The 17,147-nt window shown below is 51.4% G+C and overlaps 1 pseudogene across 1 annotated transcript in view; it reads left to right on the top strand.

The window, feature by feature from the left end:
* LOC311188295 (HLA class I histocompatibility antigen, alpha chain G-like) overlaps positions 1-17,147 on the top strand; it is a 362,054-nt pseudogene that overhangs the window by 234,594 nt on the left and 110,313 nt on the right. The window contains exons 5-6 of the transcript in view: positions 7,025-7,300; positions 7,421-7,540. The product of the transcript in view is annotated as an HLA class I histocompatibility antigen, alpha chain G-like (transcript). The remainder of the gene's footprint in view (positions 1-7,024; positions 7,301-7,420; positions 7,541-17,147) is intronic.

The following is a 17,147-nucleotide window of genomic DNA, read 5'->3' as shown; positions in this document are numbered from 1 at the left end:
AAATAAGGGGGTTCCAATTGTATGGGGAATATAAAAATAAAATTTATTTTAAAAAAATCAACAAAACAAAACAAAACAAAAAATAAAGACCAAGGGTTCCTTTTATACACAACTGTGTCCATATCTCTTACATTGATAGTGATGTGGTTTTTGTGGTCTGTGGGTTTAGAATGTGGGGTCCTTGGGGTCACTCTGGGAAAGGTTTCACCAGAGCTCCTATTTCAGCGACACATGGAGAATTCTCCAGGCGAGTTTCTCCACGGGACAGAGACACTAGTTATATTTAAAGGGAAGGTTTATTAGGGCAAGAGACAGAAGAGTAAGACACTTACATAGACACAGGTGGGCAGGAAGAGCTGCTCCGAAAGGGACAGGTTTGCTGAGAGAGGCCTGCGTGGTTGCAGGCGAGCGGCCTTGAGGAGAGCTGCCTCCACTGAGGGAAGTCAGTGAGGAGAAGCCTTGGCAGGTACAGGTCATGGCAGGCAGGGAGGCTGCTGCCCTGCGGAGAGAGGTATCTGTCACAGGTGGGCAGAGGGATATAGTCCTTTTCTGTTGGGAGGGGCCACTCCTTGTAAGCTTTAGGGTTAGTGGCTGATTTGGGATAACTTTGCAGAATCTGAAAAAGACCTGAAATTCCACAATGGGCTCAATCTCCATATCTTTACCTTTGGATGCACCCTGGGATACCTGCTTGGATGTTATGCTTTGTAATCTAGGCTTTGGCGCCAAAGGATCTTAGTTTTCACAACTGTGTAGTCTGTGTGGAAGGATCCTAGTTTCCACAACTGTGTTGATGGTTATGCTAATCTCTTCTACCCCCATCCTTGTGAGAGCCAGTGTAGGACCAGGATGGCCACAGAGCAGGTTATTTATGATTCGGCAGATGGGGTAAAGGAGAGTCCTGGAGCCCGCATTGGTTTTATTAGGCTTTTATTGAGCTTTACATGTAGTGTGGCAAACAGGTACAGGGTACGCAGGGGTGCCAGGGGGCCAGAAAGCCTGCAGGCCTCCTAGCCCCTGGGAAGTCTTCACTTTGGGCTTCTCTGGCTACTTTCTCCCCTTTTCTCTTCTGCTGCTCTCCTGCTTCTGCTTCTCTGGAGCCTATCTCAATACCCCTCCCACGGCCCACAGAAGTAAACCAGACAGCTTGCAACAATGTAACAACTGCAGGTGCCCCATCAGGCAAGGCAATCCTGATGGTGGAAGGGCAGAAAAGCCTGAAAACCATTTATCCTACAGCCAGGTTTCTGGTCTTGTGGTGCTTCCTTTCTTTAGTTTTTTTCATTCCTGTCCTCCATCAATAGCATCGTTTTCAGCAGTGCAGGGTCAGGACTGGATACAGTGCAGGTTTTCTGATCCCATGCAGACCGGGTAAAGGAGGAGTCAGAGTCCTCCATGGGTTTTTTGCAGGTCTTTTATTGGGGTTCACCAGGCATATGGCAGGCAGGGGTGTTGGGGGGGCGGGACGCTGGCAGGCCTCCCAGCCCCCAGCAAATCCTCACTCTATCTGGGCTCTCTGGTGATCTCGGCTTCTCTTTCGGTTTCGGCTTCAGCTTCTACTGCTGCTGCTGGCATCCCCGGGACACCGCCCTTAAAAGCACAGTCTTAGCTCAGCTGAATCCCATCTACCTATGCCCACACCCTATTCCAGGTGCCCGCCATCAGGCATGCATTCAGAACAAGGATCCATCATTTATCCTGATGGCGAAAGGGCAGAAAAGCTTGATATTTTCTTTACCCTACAAGCAGGCACAACCATTTGCTGCAAAGTCCCCAGACAAGGGGCGCCAGGCAAGGGGGGCAAGATGAGGTATTTGAGGATGCCCTTTAAGAGACAGGCCAGCTGGTTTACTGCCCAACATTGTAGATAAGAGTGCTCAGGCCCTGGCCATGCATCTTAGAAGGGAAAGAGCTGTGAGTAAGCAAACTTGTTAATTATGCCTGCATGGGAGTGTTCATTGTGTTACAGGGCAGGGAGAGGAGCACCCCAGGCCCCGCAAACCTGCCTGCTCTACATAGGTTCTGTCATCGGCCATATCAAGACAAGACATTTAAGACTGTAATGGAAAGGAAATTGAATACAATTAGTAAACTATATAGAAAAGACAAAGACTATAGTTTCTAAATCCAGCACCCAAAGTTACCCGTCCCCTCATGGGTAAAAGACCACCCGAATGGGATTGGCCCAGAGCGAGGCCCAAAAGCCTGCCACAAATCTAAAGCATCTTTTAGAGGGGACCCACAGAAAAGGATCAGAAATAACCAGACAACCAGACAAGTCTGGAGGGAAAAGAGCAAAATCAAAATCAAGATAAAAGCTAACATTGCTCTCCTCCCCATGGTTCTCTCAACCACGTCTGTTTCAGGACCAAAAGGCAAACGCAGTTTCTTCACATGTCTCTCTGTTCCATGTGCCTCCTCCATGTCTCCTTCTGGCTCCATCCTGCTTCATTTCTTCTTCTGTCTCCTCTCCAGGTTCTTCTCTTCTCTTTAGCTCCACCCTCCTTTGGGTGGGGCGAGGGAACATTTTCCTGGGCACCACTCCATTACAATTGCACCTAGACTGGAAATTCTGCTGGAATCTTTATATTCATTTGCTCAATAATATATTTTCTCATCACTCTCTTCCTTATTGGTTGGGTCTTGTGCTAATGTGTGATTTTTTTTTTTAAAGTAATATATTGTTCCACTAAGTTATAAAGTCAAGGTCCATGCAGGAGGCCAAATGCAAAAACCCACCAGGCAGCCCACCTGGGAACAGCCCACCAGGCTTCACTGACCCCCACCATGGGTCCGTGAAGTCCGCCCGGGGCGCAATAAATTTTCCCTTCCTTTGAGAAAGTTTAGCCTGGCTCTCCTTTTCTTTACCAGGCCAAACCTTTCATAAAGCTCTTCAGTATTCATTACACTGGAATCAAATTATTTATTTTTTTAAAAGATTTATTTATTTATGCATACAAGAGCTGGAGAACAGACCAGAGGTGTGGGGGGTGAGAGGATTCACCAGACACAGAGTGGGGAACAGAACAGGCAGATTGACCAAAGGACACTGCTGAGGGTAGCAGTGGGCTAGTCAGGAGAGGTCTGCTATGCCATGTGGGTTGCTCCCTGGCTGGCCTGGGAATCCAGAGCAGATTGAGGCTGCAGAGGCTTCTGATTACCTCATAGGTTGCGTCTTAACCCCTTGCGCCACCAGGGAGGTCCCTGGAATCAAATTATTTAAAAAAAATTTTTTCACTTTATTTTGCACCACAAATCCCAATAGTAAAAATAGTATTGGAAGTTGTCAAGTTAGTAAATGATGGAGAACAGACTGGAAAGGAGGTTCCCCAAGACCAGAAATCTGGCTCACACAAGGAGCAGGGGGTAGAAGGGATTAACACAGCCACTGACACAGATCTAGAAACCAAGATCCTTAGGCACCAAAGCCTAGATTACAAAACAGAAAATCCAAGCAGGTATCAGACTGCTGTCTAGAGCACAGGCCCAAGGGTAAAGATGTGGAGATTGAGCCCATGGTGGAATCTCTGGTCGCTTTCAGATTCTGCACAGTTATCCAAAATCAGCAACTACCCCAAAGGCTCACAAGGAGTGGCCCCTCCCCAACAGAAGACTGTATTAGTGCGGTCTCTGCACAGGCTGGGGTAGCACTCCCTCTGTCCACCTGTGACTATGCAGGTGCCTCTTTTCACCAAATCTCTCCTCCGCAGGGCAGCAGCCTCCTGCCTGCCCATGACCTGTATCATGCCTGCACTTCTCTTCATTGACTTCCCTCAGTGGAGGCAGCTCTCCTCAAGGCCGCCCACTTGCAACCATGCAGGCCTCTCTCAGCAAACCTGTCCCTTTCTGGGCAGCTCTTCCTGCCCACCTGTGTCTATGCAAATATCCTTTACTCTTCTGTCCCTTTCCCTAATAAACCTTTCCCTAATAAACCTGAGCAGCCCCGATACAAAAATGGGTTGCCTGGCTGTGGGTTCTCACCTGCGCGCATAAAAGGGACTTATTTGTACTCCACTACAGGCACACACAAAAGGTTAATAAAAGGGAAAGGGACATGAGGAAATGTACAACACAGGGAGAAAATAGGGAAATACAGTCTTTAATGCGTCCTACCCTATTCGCCAACCTGGAAACACAAAGGCACTCTCAGAGCTGGCCAAGCGCTGCCAGCTGGCGGAGAGCCAAAAAAAGAGCCCCCCCACCAAAGCCCTCCTGTCTGGTTTTATACCAAACCTGGCTGCTTAACCCCACCCTCAGGTCCCAGCCACCTTCCCTTGGGTGGTGATGGGATTTAGAGTTCCCAGTGTCTTTGGCTTTGGCCTGGGGTGGGGGTGGAGTCCACAAAGCCTGTATGGAATTAGCTTTAGGACATCCTTTTCCCCGTAAAAAACCTTCCCTTTAAATATAACTATTGTCTCTGTCTCCTGAAGAAACTTGCCTGGGGAACTCTCCACGTACGGCTGAAATGGGAGCCCTGGTGACATCTTTCCCAGAGTGACCCCAAGGATCCCTCACTCCAAACCCACTGACTCAAAAACTCCATCATTAGCATATCATAGGTTATTAGTATTCTTTTTAAAAAAGATTTATTTATTTATGCACACAAGAACTGGAGTACAGGCCAGAGGTGTGGCAGGTGAGTGGATTCACCAAAGACAGAGAGTGGGGAGCAGAACAGGCAGATCTACAGAAATCCACTGCTGAGGGGAGCAGCAGGTGAGGCAGGAGAGGTCTGCGGTGCCATGTGAGTTGCTCCCTGGCCAACTTGTGCTGCTGCAGCTACAGGTCACTTCACAGTGCTGATGCTTAACCCCTTGTGCCACCAGGGAGGCCCCAGGTTATTTATATTCTAAAGTAAAGAAGCAATAACATCTTTTAAAAAGGTTTTATTCTAGTAAAGTAAATATTTAAAGCTGTAACCCACGTAACAAAATTATACATGGGATCCGTAATAATTTGTGAGACTGAACAGAGTTTCTGAAAGAAAAATGTCTGAGAATTGCGGACCCAGTCCCTGGGCCTGGACTCAGGGACACGGTGTGGCAAAGGTCTCGGAGCAGGAGAGGAGGGGGCAGCAAAGTCCCAGGTCTCGGGGTGTGGCTGTCTGGGTCTCAGTCCCCAGCGCGGGGTGCAGGGCTGGAAGGTGACTGCTGGGGATTCGCCCTCTCCCCTCGGTTCCGCTTCTGGGCTCACAGCCTGGGCGGGTCCTCCTGCCTGGATACTGGTGAGTCACCCCAGGGCTCACTCCCCATTGCCTGGAGGTCTCCAGAGCAGCCAATCAGCAGCCCCGCGGCTCCCGTTCCAAAGCCCTCGCCCGCCCGCCGGGACTCCGTCTCCCCAGCCCGGGTGGAGGCGCGTCCTGGGGGATGGGGGGCGCAGCCCTCCTGCTCCTGCTCGCGGGGGCCGCGGCCCCGAGGGAGACCCGGGCGGGTGAGTGCGGGTCGGGAGGGGACAGGGCGCTCCCAGAGGCGGGAGCTCGGGCGTGATCGAGGGTGGGAAAGGCGCGACCTCGCCGCCGCCCTAGTTGTCCCCCCACCTCGGCCCCGCCCCGTCCTGGCCCCTTTCCGTCCCCCGAGACCCCAGCCTCCTCTGGCCCCCGAGTCCCGGCCATTTTCGTCCCGCAGCCGCTTTTCACTCTCACTCGTCTTTCACCCACTTTCTGTCTCGTGGGCGCCCCCTGGGACTCGAGCCCCCGAAGGGGAGAAGAACAGGCCGGGTCTCCCCTCCCGCCCCCAGGCCCCCACTCCCTGAGGACTTTCTACACCGCGATGACCCCGCCCGGCCTCGGGGAGCCCCGCTTCATGGCCGTGGGCTACGTGGACGACACACAGTTCGGGCGGTTCGACAGCGACTCCCAGGGCCAGAGTGCGGAGCCGCGGGCGCCCTGGGCGGGGCAGGTGGAGCAGGCGGAGCAGGAGGAGCGGGATGGGAGGACGCGGATCCTAAGGGACAGCGCACTGAGGTACTGAGAGCACCTGGACTCCCTGCGCGGCCTCTACAACCAGAGCGAGACCGGTGAGCTGGCGCAGGTCCCGGCCGGGTCAGCACCCCCATCCCCACGGACGGGGGTCGCCCAGGGTCTCCCCCTCCAGGCTTCTCTGCAACCTGCCCTGGAACAGCCCGCGGGACTGTCACCCCATTTCATTCTGTTTAGTTTATTCCCGGCGGGAGGGGGCGTGGGCAGGGAGATCCCAGGGTGACTGGGCAGGGACAGGCTCTCACACCTTCCAGAACATGTTTGGCTGCAATATGGGGCCCGACGGGCGCCTCCTCCGGGGGTATGATCAGTTCGCCTAAGACAGCGCTGATTACCTGGCCCTGAACTAGACCCTGCGCTCCTGGACCACTGCGGACACGGCCACTCAGATCACCCGGCGCGAGTGGGAGGCCCGGGGTGAGGCAGAGAAATTCATGAACTATGCGGAGGGCAGGTGCTTGAGGTGGCTGCGCACATGCCTGGAGTCCGGGAAGGAGACTCTGCAGCGCACGGGTAAGAGGGGCCTGGAGGCCTCCCGGTCCCCCCCTGCCTGGAGTCACTGCGGAAAATGAGTCCTCTCTCTAGTCCCGAGAGGGGGGCTCCCCTGGGGTTCATGTTCTGCACTAGAGAGACTCCCAGAGACTCGGGCTTCTCCTGAAGGACAGTGAAGGGATCCAGTCTCTCCTGAGAAAGACAGACAGTCCCTGACATCACACGTCACCGGGTCCTTTTGACCAGGCGGCCTGTTTGAGAACCACGAGTTTCTCTCTCAGTCTTGTTTCTGGTCTGAGAACATTGTCAGTTATGTGATTCCTGCTTTTCTGTGTCATTCACCTTCCACCCAGGTCAGGAATAAAAAGTCTGTGTTCCACTCCCTCTGCTTCATCCTACCCTGGGCTTTCCTCCTCATTCCAGAACTTTCTTAGGAATAGGAGAATCGCACAGATTCCCCAGATTAGCCTGTTTTTTACAGTTTATGCTTCTTCCTGCCACACCAGGTGTCCATTGGAGGAAACACAAAATGACTTTTCTGATTTACCACCTCAGATCCCCCAAGGACATATGTGACTCACCACCCCACCTCTGAGGATGAGGTTACCCTGAGGTGCTGGGCCCTGGGTTTCTACCCAGTGGACATCACCCTGACCTGGCAGCGAGATGGGGAGGACCTGACCCAGGAGATGGAGCTGGTGGAGACCAGGCCTGGGGGAGATGGAACCTTCCAGAAGTGGGCGGCTGTGGTGGTGCCTTCTGGAGAGGAGCAGAGATACACGTGCCACGTGCAGCATGAGGGACTGCTGGAGCCCCAAGTCCTGAGATGGGGTAAGGAGGAGGATGTGGGCACTGAGGCTGTTCTCAGGGCCATCAGGAGCCCTTCTGGAGACCTTCAGAGAGTCAGGATAAGGTCTGGGGCTCAGGGTATGATCTTCCCTTCCCTTCCAGTGCCCCCTCCTCAGTCCTCCATCCCCACCGCGGGCATCATTGCTGGCCTGGTTCTCCTTGGAGCTGTGCTCACTGGAGCTGCGGTGGCTGCAGCTGTGATGTGGAGGAGGAAGCGCTCAGGTAGGGAAAGGAGTGAGGGATCTTGTCCACTGGGGCTTCCATGTCCCAGGCAGAACTTGCCCTGCCTGTTTATTGGGAAGTGCCATCCGCACACATGTGTTGCCCAGAGGGCATTTGCTCCAGTCCCCCCTCACCTCCTTTCTTCTTTTTCCCCAGTCCTGACCTGGGTCTTTAGTCCCAGTTCTGGAAACTTCCCTGTGGTGCAGGATTAGAAGATTCCTTTAGGCTTCTGACCTGACTGCTCCCTGGTCTCACATGATTTTTCTACCCACAGGGAGACAAGGAGGAAGCTACACTCAGGCTCTAGGTAAGTGTAGATCAGTGGTTTGACCCTGAGCCCCTGGGGACAGTGTAAATGGACTCCATGGGGGAGTCACCCTCATCTGTCCCTCCTGTGGTGTCATCTCTTACCAGGTTCTGTTTTGTTCTCAACCAGGCAACAATAGTGCCCAGGGCTCTGATGTGTCTCTCAGCCCCTAAAGCATCTTTTAAAATGAATGTGATGAGGGCCCTCCACGGTGGCACAGTGGGTTGAACGTAGTGCTGTGAAGCTGTCCGCAGCCTCCGCAGTGCAGGTTCGATTCCCGGTCAGCCAGGAAGACTCCCACTTGGCAGGGCAGACATCTCCTCTCTCGCCCGCTGCTTCCCTCAGCAGTGCTTTCAGTCCGTCTGTCTGTTCTGCTCCCCACTCTGGTGAATCCTGATTCACCAGATCTGGTGAATCAGGTCTCTGGTGAACCCTTTCACTCTCCCGCGACTTGGGCCTGTACCCCAGCTCTTATATAAATAAAACAATTTTAAAAAATGAATGTAATGAGGCTTCTGTTGTTCACACCCTGGACAGCACCTGGTATTGTGCAGAGTTTGCATTTTCAGTCTCTCCTAGGTGTGATGGTGTCACTGTTCTTAACTGTGATAGTGAGCATTTGTTCATATTTTCACTTTTCTATGAATACAGTTGCCGTTTGTATAGAAGTTTTGTACATTTTTGCAGATGAGGTGCCATTCATTTATTACACTATTTTTGTCCTTATTAAAATTGGGTTATTTCTTTCTGATCATTGAGTTTTCGGCATTATTTGTAGATACAGTCCTTTGTCAGATTCGTGATTTGCAAATGTTTCCCCCCAACTCTGTGACCTGAACTCCTTTACTGATGGGAAAACGAACACTATTGCCCAGACAGGAGCATGGAGATACATATATTTGGAAGAGAAAAGATAAATTGCTAGGTTTTGAGCAGATACTGGCTGATTGGGGTGTTGGGGGTGGAGGGGAATGACTTATGCGTATCCTTGAGTGTTATTTAAATGTCCTTGTATGAGCATGAAATATGCTTTCTAAAGTAAATTACACTTCATTCCTCAACTTATAAAACTCTTCACACATCATGACCAAATCACGTGTTAAGACCAGACTGACACGTGGGTTACAAGTAATGGACCTGCTCGTCATAGTTGCAAAGTCATGGTTTCCCTTTATCATGACCAAACTAGGTGTTAAGACCAGACTGACATGTGGGTTACAAGTAATAGACCTGCTCGTCATAGTTGCAAAGTCATGGTTTCCCTTGTGTCCGTTCTTGGGGTGTTGGACACATGTGTAATGTCCTGTGTCCATCATGAGAATATCATACAGAGTATTTTCACTGCCCATAGTGTCTTCTGTGCTCCAAGGAAGCAAAAGCAAAAAGAAACCAGTGGAATCACATCAGACTAAAAAGCTTCTACAGAGTGAAGGAAGCTATCGTTAAAATGAAAAGACAGTATCAAATTGGAGAAACTATTTGTACATCATCAATCCAACATGGATATAATATCCAAGATCTACAAAGAACTCCAAAACAAGAAAACACCTCAAAACAGAGGAGAGGAGCTAAATAGGTACTTTTCTAAAAAAGATACACATGTGGCCAATAGATATATGGATACAAGTTTATCATCATGTGCTGTCAGAAAAATGCCAATTCAAACCACAATGAAGGCCTCCCCTGGTGGCGCAGCGGGTGAGCACTGGGCTGCGAAGCTGCCAGCAGCCTCTGCAAGCCAGTTTGATCCGCGGCCGCAGGCGAGGGTCCCACATGGTGCAACAGACCTCACCTGCCCCTCCTGCTGCTCCCCTCAGCAGTGTATTTCTTCGACAGCCTGCCTGTTCTGTTCCCTGCTCTGCTTTGGTGAATTCTCTCACCCTCCTGCGCTTCTTACTGTACCCAGTGCTTGTATAAATAAATAAATAAATAAATCTTTAAAAAATAAATAAAACCATAGTGAGTTCCCACCTCACATCTGTGAGAATGACCCATTGAAAGGTGTGGAGAAAAAGGAACTCTGGCACATGGTGGGTGGGAATGATGTCTTGTCCTGTCAGTGGGCAGAATGAGGGGTTCCCTGGACCCTCAAAACTGCACACTCTACATGGGATCTGCCATCAGCTGCATAAAGACAAAACACACTAAAGTGTAAGACCTTCAATAGAAAAGAACTTTAATACAATTACTATAAAATAGAGAATCAGTGTGCAATAGAGAGAGAAGAAGAGAAAGAATATAGTTAGTATAGTTCCCAAGTGAAGCACCCAAAGTTACCCGTCCCCTCATGGGTAAATGCCCAGCCAAACAGGCTGGGCCCAAAGCAGGCCCACTGGGGCCCGAACGCCTGCCACAAGGCTAAGGCACCTACTGGTAGAGACCCATGGGACAGGGGCAGGAGGGGCCAGGCAAGTCTGGAAGGAAAAGAACAAAATCTAAATCCATGACAAGATAACAGCGGTCATTGTCAGCCTCCCCATGAGTCTCTCACCCATGTTTTTAATCTCTTTCACATGTCTCTTTCCATGTCCCCAACTCCATGGCACAAGTCCAAGTGAGAAGCAAGGCGTGGTTTCTTCTTCACATGTCTCTCTGCTCCATGCACCTCCTCAGTCTCCTTTCCCCATCTTGCTCCATGTCTTCCTCCTCTTCCTTAGCTTCTCATCCCTGCTCAGCCTCACCTTTCCTTAGGCGGGGCGGTAACTTGGTACCTCTGTTTTCTATGGATAGCACATTGGTCCTGCCCCTATGGGGAAAAAAAAAATGAAGGTTCCTCAAAATAGACCTGTCATATGGTCAAGGATCCCATTCCATGGTATTTATCCAAAGAAGTTAAAACACTAATTCCAAGGAATATGCACCTCCTACAGTCACTGCGGCACTGTCTACCATAACCAAGCTATGGAGACAACCTAAGTGCCCAACGGCAGATGAGGGGATAAAGAACACAAGCTATACACACTATGGAATACTACTCAGCTGTGAAAAAGATGAAATATTGAATTTGCAACAACATGATAGATATGGATGGGATTATGCTAAGTGAAATAAATTTGAAGGAAAAAGTTATATACAGATGATTTCATTCATATTTGGAATATAAAGAAACAAAGTTGGGACAGATGAAACTAAACCAAAACATATTCTATATATATGACTGTAGAATTGAAGCTAAGGCTGGGGGTAAGAGTAGGAAACAAAGTAGGAAGAGGGCCCGATGGACTGTAGTGAAGACTATGGGTGCCCTTAGGGTGGGTGTGATGTGGTAACAAACATCTGAAGAGATGTGACCCTTGCCTCTGAACACATACAGTGTGTAAACCAATGCTAACCTCAACTGAATAATACAATGAGGGGGAAAAGAAAAGAAAAAGGTAAATTGTCTCCTCTATTGGTCACTGACCTCAGGACTTGGCCTTCGCCTCCTCACTGCCATGCAGGGTGAGGGGCTGGTTGCCCACAAGGGCAGAGGCAGGAGGTGCAGGGACTCCTGGGGCTGCCCAGGCACTGCTGAGTAGAGACACTGCAGAGAGGGAGGCTCTGAGGGGACCAGAGACAGAGGGTCAGAGTACCCCAGTGCTGAGTGAGGGGCTGGTTCCCAAGGAGAGGGGAATGTGCGCGTGTGTGTGTGCGTGTGTGCGTGTGCGTGTGTGTGTGTGTAACAAGAATGACAGGGTACACAATATAAAATGATGGGAAGTCAATTAACATCAAGCCCCAGAATAAAGTAATTCAAATTTCACACAGTGTAAAGAGTGTCAGAACAACACCCCAATAAATACAGTTCCATGGAGCAGGAGCTTCTGAGTGGGACTGAAAAAGCATTGGACCTGCAGAAGAGAAGGAGGTTTATGGTTGGCTTGAGGTGTAAGGAGCTGGGCGGGACCCCTCCTCCTGTCCTGGCCCCTGCTAGGATGTGGTGGCATCTTCACCCCTGACAGCTCACTCATTACCCGAGTGTTAACATTATCAATGGTCCACTGCATTCCCAAGATGTCCTCCTGAAAGCATCCCCATTGCATAGTCCCAGCCTCTCTGCCTCAATCCCCACCCCCACTGCAATTCTCCAGGGTCTCACCTATAGGGGCGGAGATACACTTCAGAGCACAGGGACTGTGGCTGCCTGGGGGAGAACACAACAAAACTTGGTGAGAGATGAGACCACAGGAGAAACTGATGAGAGTGACTCCCCCATGGGCTCCATCTACACCATTCCCAGGGCTCAGGGATCCAAGCCTTGACCACACTTACTTGCAGCCTGAGTGTAGCTTCCTCCTTGTCCTCCTGTGGGAAGAAGCATCAGGTGAGACCAGGGAGTAGTCAGGTCAGAAGTCCTAAAGGAATCTTCTAATCCTGCAGAACAGGGAAGTTTCCAGAGCTGGGACTAAAGACCCAGGTCAGGACTGGGAAAAATGAGGAAAGGAGATGAAGGGGGACTGGACCAAATGCCCTCTGGGCAACACCCGTGTGTGTGGATGGTACTTCCCATTAACCAGGCAGGGCAAGTTCTCCCTGGGACATGAAAGCCCCCAGTGGACAAGATCCCCCACTCCCTTCCCTACCTGAGCACTTCTTCTACCCCCTCACACATGAAGCCACCTTGTGTCCAATGAGCACCTCTAAAGAAAACCGAGCTGGAAATGAGGACCACGGCAAGGATGGAGAACTGAGGAGGCGGCACTGGAAGGGAAGGGAAGGTCAGACCCTGAGCCTGAGGCCTTGGTCTGACTCTCTGAAGGTCTCCAGAAGGGCTTCTGATGGCCCCGAGTCAGCCTCTGTGCCCACATTTCCCTCCTTATCCCATCTCAGGACTAGGGGTGCTATCAGCCCCTCATGCTGCACATGGCATGTGTATCTCTGCTCCTCTCCAGAAGGCACCTCCACAGCTGCCCACTTCTGGAAGTTTCCAGTCCCCACTGCCCCCCGCCTGGTGTTCACCAGCTCTGTGTCCTGGGTCAGGTCCTCCCCAACTCGCTGCCAGGTCAGGGTGATGTCATCAGGGTAGAAGCCCAAGGCCCAGCACCTCGGGGTGACCTCATGCTCAGAGATGGGGTGATGGGTCACATATGGCGATTGGGGGGCCTGAGTAGGAAGAAATGGAAATTTAATGCTTTTTGTTTCCTCCGTGGACACTGAAGCAGCCTCATGTGACCATCCTCCAGTGGAGAGAACAGTGTAGATGGAGGGAGGGGCACAAACCCCAGAAACCAGCCTGGTCTGGGAGTCCGGGATAGCAGGTGAGAGCCCAGGGTGGGATGCAGGTCTCTGAGCATTTTGTTGCTGACTTGGGTGGAGGGTGATGACACAGACAGGCAGGAGTGAGATCTCCAAAAATGCTCTCTCACCAAAAAACAACATCTCGAGAGAGAAACTCATTGCTCCTAAGATGGCGCCGGTCAAAAGGATCCAGTGAAGGGAGATTTCATGGGTGGTCTCCCCTCTTTCTCAGGAGGAACTGGATTCCTTAACTGTCCTTCAGAAAAAGTAGGAGCCTCCAGGCCAGTCTCCATCCCAGAGCTGGAAAACGTGGCCGACAGCTCCCTCTCTGGCCAGAAGGGGGCGCTTCCTCACCATGATTCCATTTCCCTGCGGGGTGCGGGCCTCAGGGAGATCAAAGGCCGCAGCCCTCTCACCTCAGAGCTGCGGCGCCTCCTTCCCCATCCTCAGGAGTCTGGGGGCCCCTCCACGCACCCGCCCCCAGGCTGCTCCCGTCCTGCTCTGCCCGACCTTCCCCCTCCCCCTCGCGCCGGGGAGCTGAGCCGCGGGCCCGCCGGGTCCAGGCGCGCAGGTCCCCGCCCAGGGCGCGTCCCCGGCGCCGTCGTGGGGAGCTGGTCGTGCCCGCGGGGGAGGCGCCGTCGGGCCCCGCGGCGCAGCCCAGAGTCCTGTGGATCGTGGGAGTCCCTGAGCCCGCCCTTCAGTCACCCCGTGGTCTCCCGCCCGCACCCGATCTCCCGCCCTGAATAATCCCAAACTTAAATGAAACCTAAAGGGTGAAAGTCCCGCGGGCTCTTCCCTGGTCAAGGGGCCTGGCAGGGGCCACGGCCTCGGGGGTCACGGGGCCCCGAGACTCGGGGCGGGGGGTGGGGCGGGAGCGGTGACCCGCCCCGGCCCGCGCTGCTCCCCGGCCCGGCTCTGGCTGCGGCGGCCGCGCGGGGCCTCCAGGAGCGCTTGGAGCCTCCGCGCCGAGTGTCTGCGGAGCCGCGTCTCCTCGCCCGACCCTCCCGCCCCGCCCGCCCGCCCAGGGGCCCGCGGCTCCGCGCTCTGGCCCGGGGAGTCGCTGTCGAACCCCGAACTGCGGGTCGTCCACGTAGCCCCCCGCGATGCACCGGGGCTCCCCGAGGCCGGGCGGGACATGACCATTTCTAACACCCTCAGAGAGGGGGAGCCTGGGGGCGGGGAGGGGTGAGAGCCAGGCGGACCCTCCTCCCTGGGCAGGTCCTGAGTCCCGGGGAGATGGGGCAGGGGAGAAAGTGTCCAGGAGGGAGGGAGCTCCAGAGACTGAACATGGGCAGCGGGTCCAGAAGGGGCAAGACTCAGGGGACAAAAGGAGGAGGCAGGGTGGGGGGACAGAAAGGGACCAGGACTGAGGGGGCCACGGGGGTGACAGAGGGGCCTAAGGCAGCAGCTTCCTCTGCAGAAGCCTTTTCCCTCCACCCTGCACTCACCAGCCCAGGGGTCTGTCTGGGCCAGAGCCCTGGAGAGAAGCAGCAGGAGGAGGGTTGGGGGCCCCATGACCAGCACTGCTGGGGTCTGGGGATCTTCTGACTCTAGGCTGGTGGGTGGAGACTTACCTGGGCAGGCAGTGATGCTGACTGGTTCTCTGGGAACCTCCAGGCTCTGGGACTGAGAACTGGGGAGGAGTCACAAGTGTCCAGGGCCCAGCACAGGTGGTGGAGACAGAAGGAAGGCTAAGGGGGCAGTGGGGTATCCCCAACAGTAACCTTCCTGCCCTAGACACAGCCCTGGGGCCTGGAATTATGAGAAGCAGACTGGGGACCTGGGGCTTTGCTCTGGCCCCTCCTCTCCTCACCCAAAGCTTCCTCACCCTGTCTCCATGACCCAAGCACTGGGTCTGAGATTCTCAGTCATTTTCCATTCCGGATCCGTGTCCACTCTGACAAATTAGGGAGGACGCCAAGTATAATCTTGTTTAGGAGGTATCGCTCCCCATACTTACCACACTGGGAATAAAGCTGAGTTTGATCATGTAGCTGTTTCATTTAGAATAATAGTAATAATCCAATACCTGTTAATAGATAATCAATAACCAATGCCTGTTAAATAACTTCTTTTAATCAGGGCAATGGGAAGAGTGGATCTTTCACGTGTTTTATGTTTGCAGTTGTCTTTCTTGTCTGTCTCATTGTTTTTTCTTGTCTGTCTCATTAGAAGACAGTAGGATTTTCATGTTTCCTTCTGCATTTAGCTGTGGTTCTGGTTGAAGTCTATGAAAAAATGTCTACAGCCTCACACAAATATGTTGAAGTAGTGTTTTCACATTATCATGAATATTCCACTTGGATACTAAATTAAATCTATACAGGTGGTATTTTCTCCCAGGTTATTTGCAAAGTGAAACCTGAAACAATATCATTAAATATTTCTTATTCAGTTACATTTCCATAGTTCTCTCTTGCATAAAACTAACTGCAGTTAGTTTTAATGTGTGATTTTTTTTAAGTAATATATTGTTTCACAAATTATAAAGCTCTTCAATGTTCATTACACTGGAATCAAATTATTTTAAAAAAAATTATTTTATTTTTCACCACAAATCCAAAAAGTAAAAGTAGTACTGGAAGTTGTGGTAGGACACAATTTTCCATGATTCTGTTTTCTTCTGAGCACTTATATTTGGTCAAGGTGAAGTTACTCTCAGTTAGCAATTGTCAGTTGATTTTCTCAAAGGAGCACACACTCATTTTCAGGACAATGTCTGCTCATTAACCAGATCAAATAGCCACAGATTTTATCATTCATTCCTTCATGTGAAGATGGTATTGACTACAAAAAAAGAAAAACAGTCTAATTCATCTCATGCAAATATTTTCCTTGGCACATGGTAGTTGGGGACGCAACAGGAGTGTTGTGTGTGCACTTGGGTGTCATCGCATCAGGTGCTGTAAAATGTGGATTTGAGGATGACAGAATAATGAAGATAATTTTTAATGCTTCAACCAAGACACTTTGAAAGACACTGCCTTTGAGTTGTGTTTCTGAGGTAAGAAGTTGTGAAGAATAACTGCAGTTAGTAATATAAGCTCCATTTTTAGTAAGTTTTACCTCAGCAGATGTCAAAATAGTGAAAAAGCCAATGGTGTCTTAGTGACGTTTAGAAAATAGTTTTGACCTTGTGGCTCCTGTGACAGGGTCTGGGTGACTTCAAGGATTCCACAACCACACTTTGAGAAATGCTTTTCTCAGTGAACCAGGGAGCATCTCCCAAGTGTTCTCTGCATTTGCCTCCTCTTCACTTCCCAGAGTCCCTCTCCCTGGCGGGCTCCTGCCTCCCCAAGCTGCCTCCCCTGCAGACACAATGGCAGCAGAGAGAGGACCCTGGAGACATGGAGCTTGCACTGTCGTGAAAGATGGACACTGAGTAAAGGTGACAAAGACACGTGTAAACCTGACCTGAGCCAAGGGCTGGAGCGTGTTTATTATGAAAGTAGAGCAGTAGGAGTGCTTCTATTATTTTAAATAATATCAAAAGATGTAAAAAAAAAAAACAAACAAAAAAAAAACCAGGGCCTCCGTGGGGGCATAAGGTTTAAATCTGAGTGCTATCACTTCTTAGACCTGAGTTTGATTCCTGACCGGGGAACAACCCACATGGGGCAGCAGACCTCTCCTGTCTCACTCACAACTCCCCTCAGCAGTAGACTTCAGTGGATCGGCCTATTCTGCTCCCTACTCTGTGTCTGGTGAATCCTCTCACTCTCTGCACCTCTGGCCTGTACCCCAGTTCTCGTATGCATAAATAAATTAAAAATGAATCCAAAAACAAAGAAACCAAAAATTACATGCAGCATCAAGTACAAGATCCATCTCAGACCCAGTAAATAGCAGAGGCTGGGGACCCAGTGGTGGAGTAAGTGAAACAGACAATGGGGCACTCAGTCAGCAGGAGTCAGGCTTTGTCGTCAAATAAGTTTGATGTCAAACTAGTGAGGGTCAGTCCACCATCCAGTGCTGCCAGGCCAGGAAGTCTAGGCTGGTCTGCAGCCCCAGCCAGTAGTCAGGCACCACCTGGGAGACTCAAGGTATAGCTTAATCTAGCCCTTTGTTTAATTTCCCTATATC

The sequence above is a fragment of the Talpa europaea genome (genome assembly GCF_964194135.1).
Source record: "Talpa europaea genome assembly, chromosome: 2".
Lineage (NCBI taxonomy): Eukaryota > Metazoa > Chordata > Mammalia > Eulipotyphla > Talpidae > Talpa > Talpa europaea.
The sequence above is the reverse complement of the archived record's forward strand: the minus strand, read 5'-3'. Positions and strand labels throughout refer to the sequence as shown.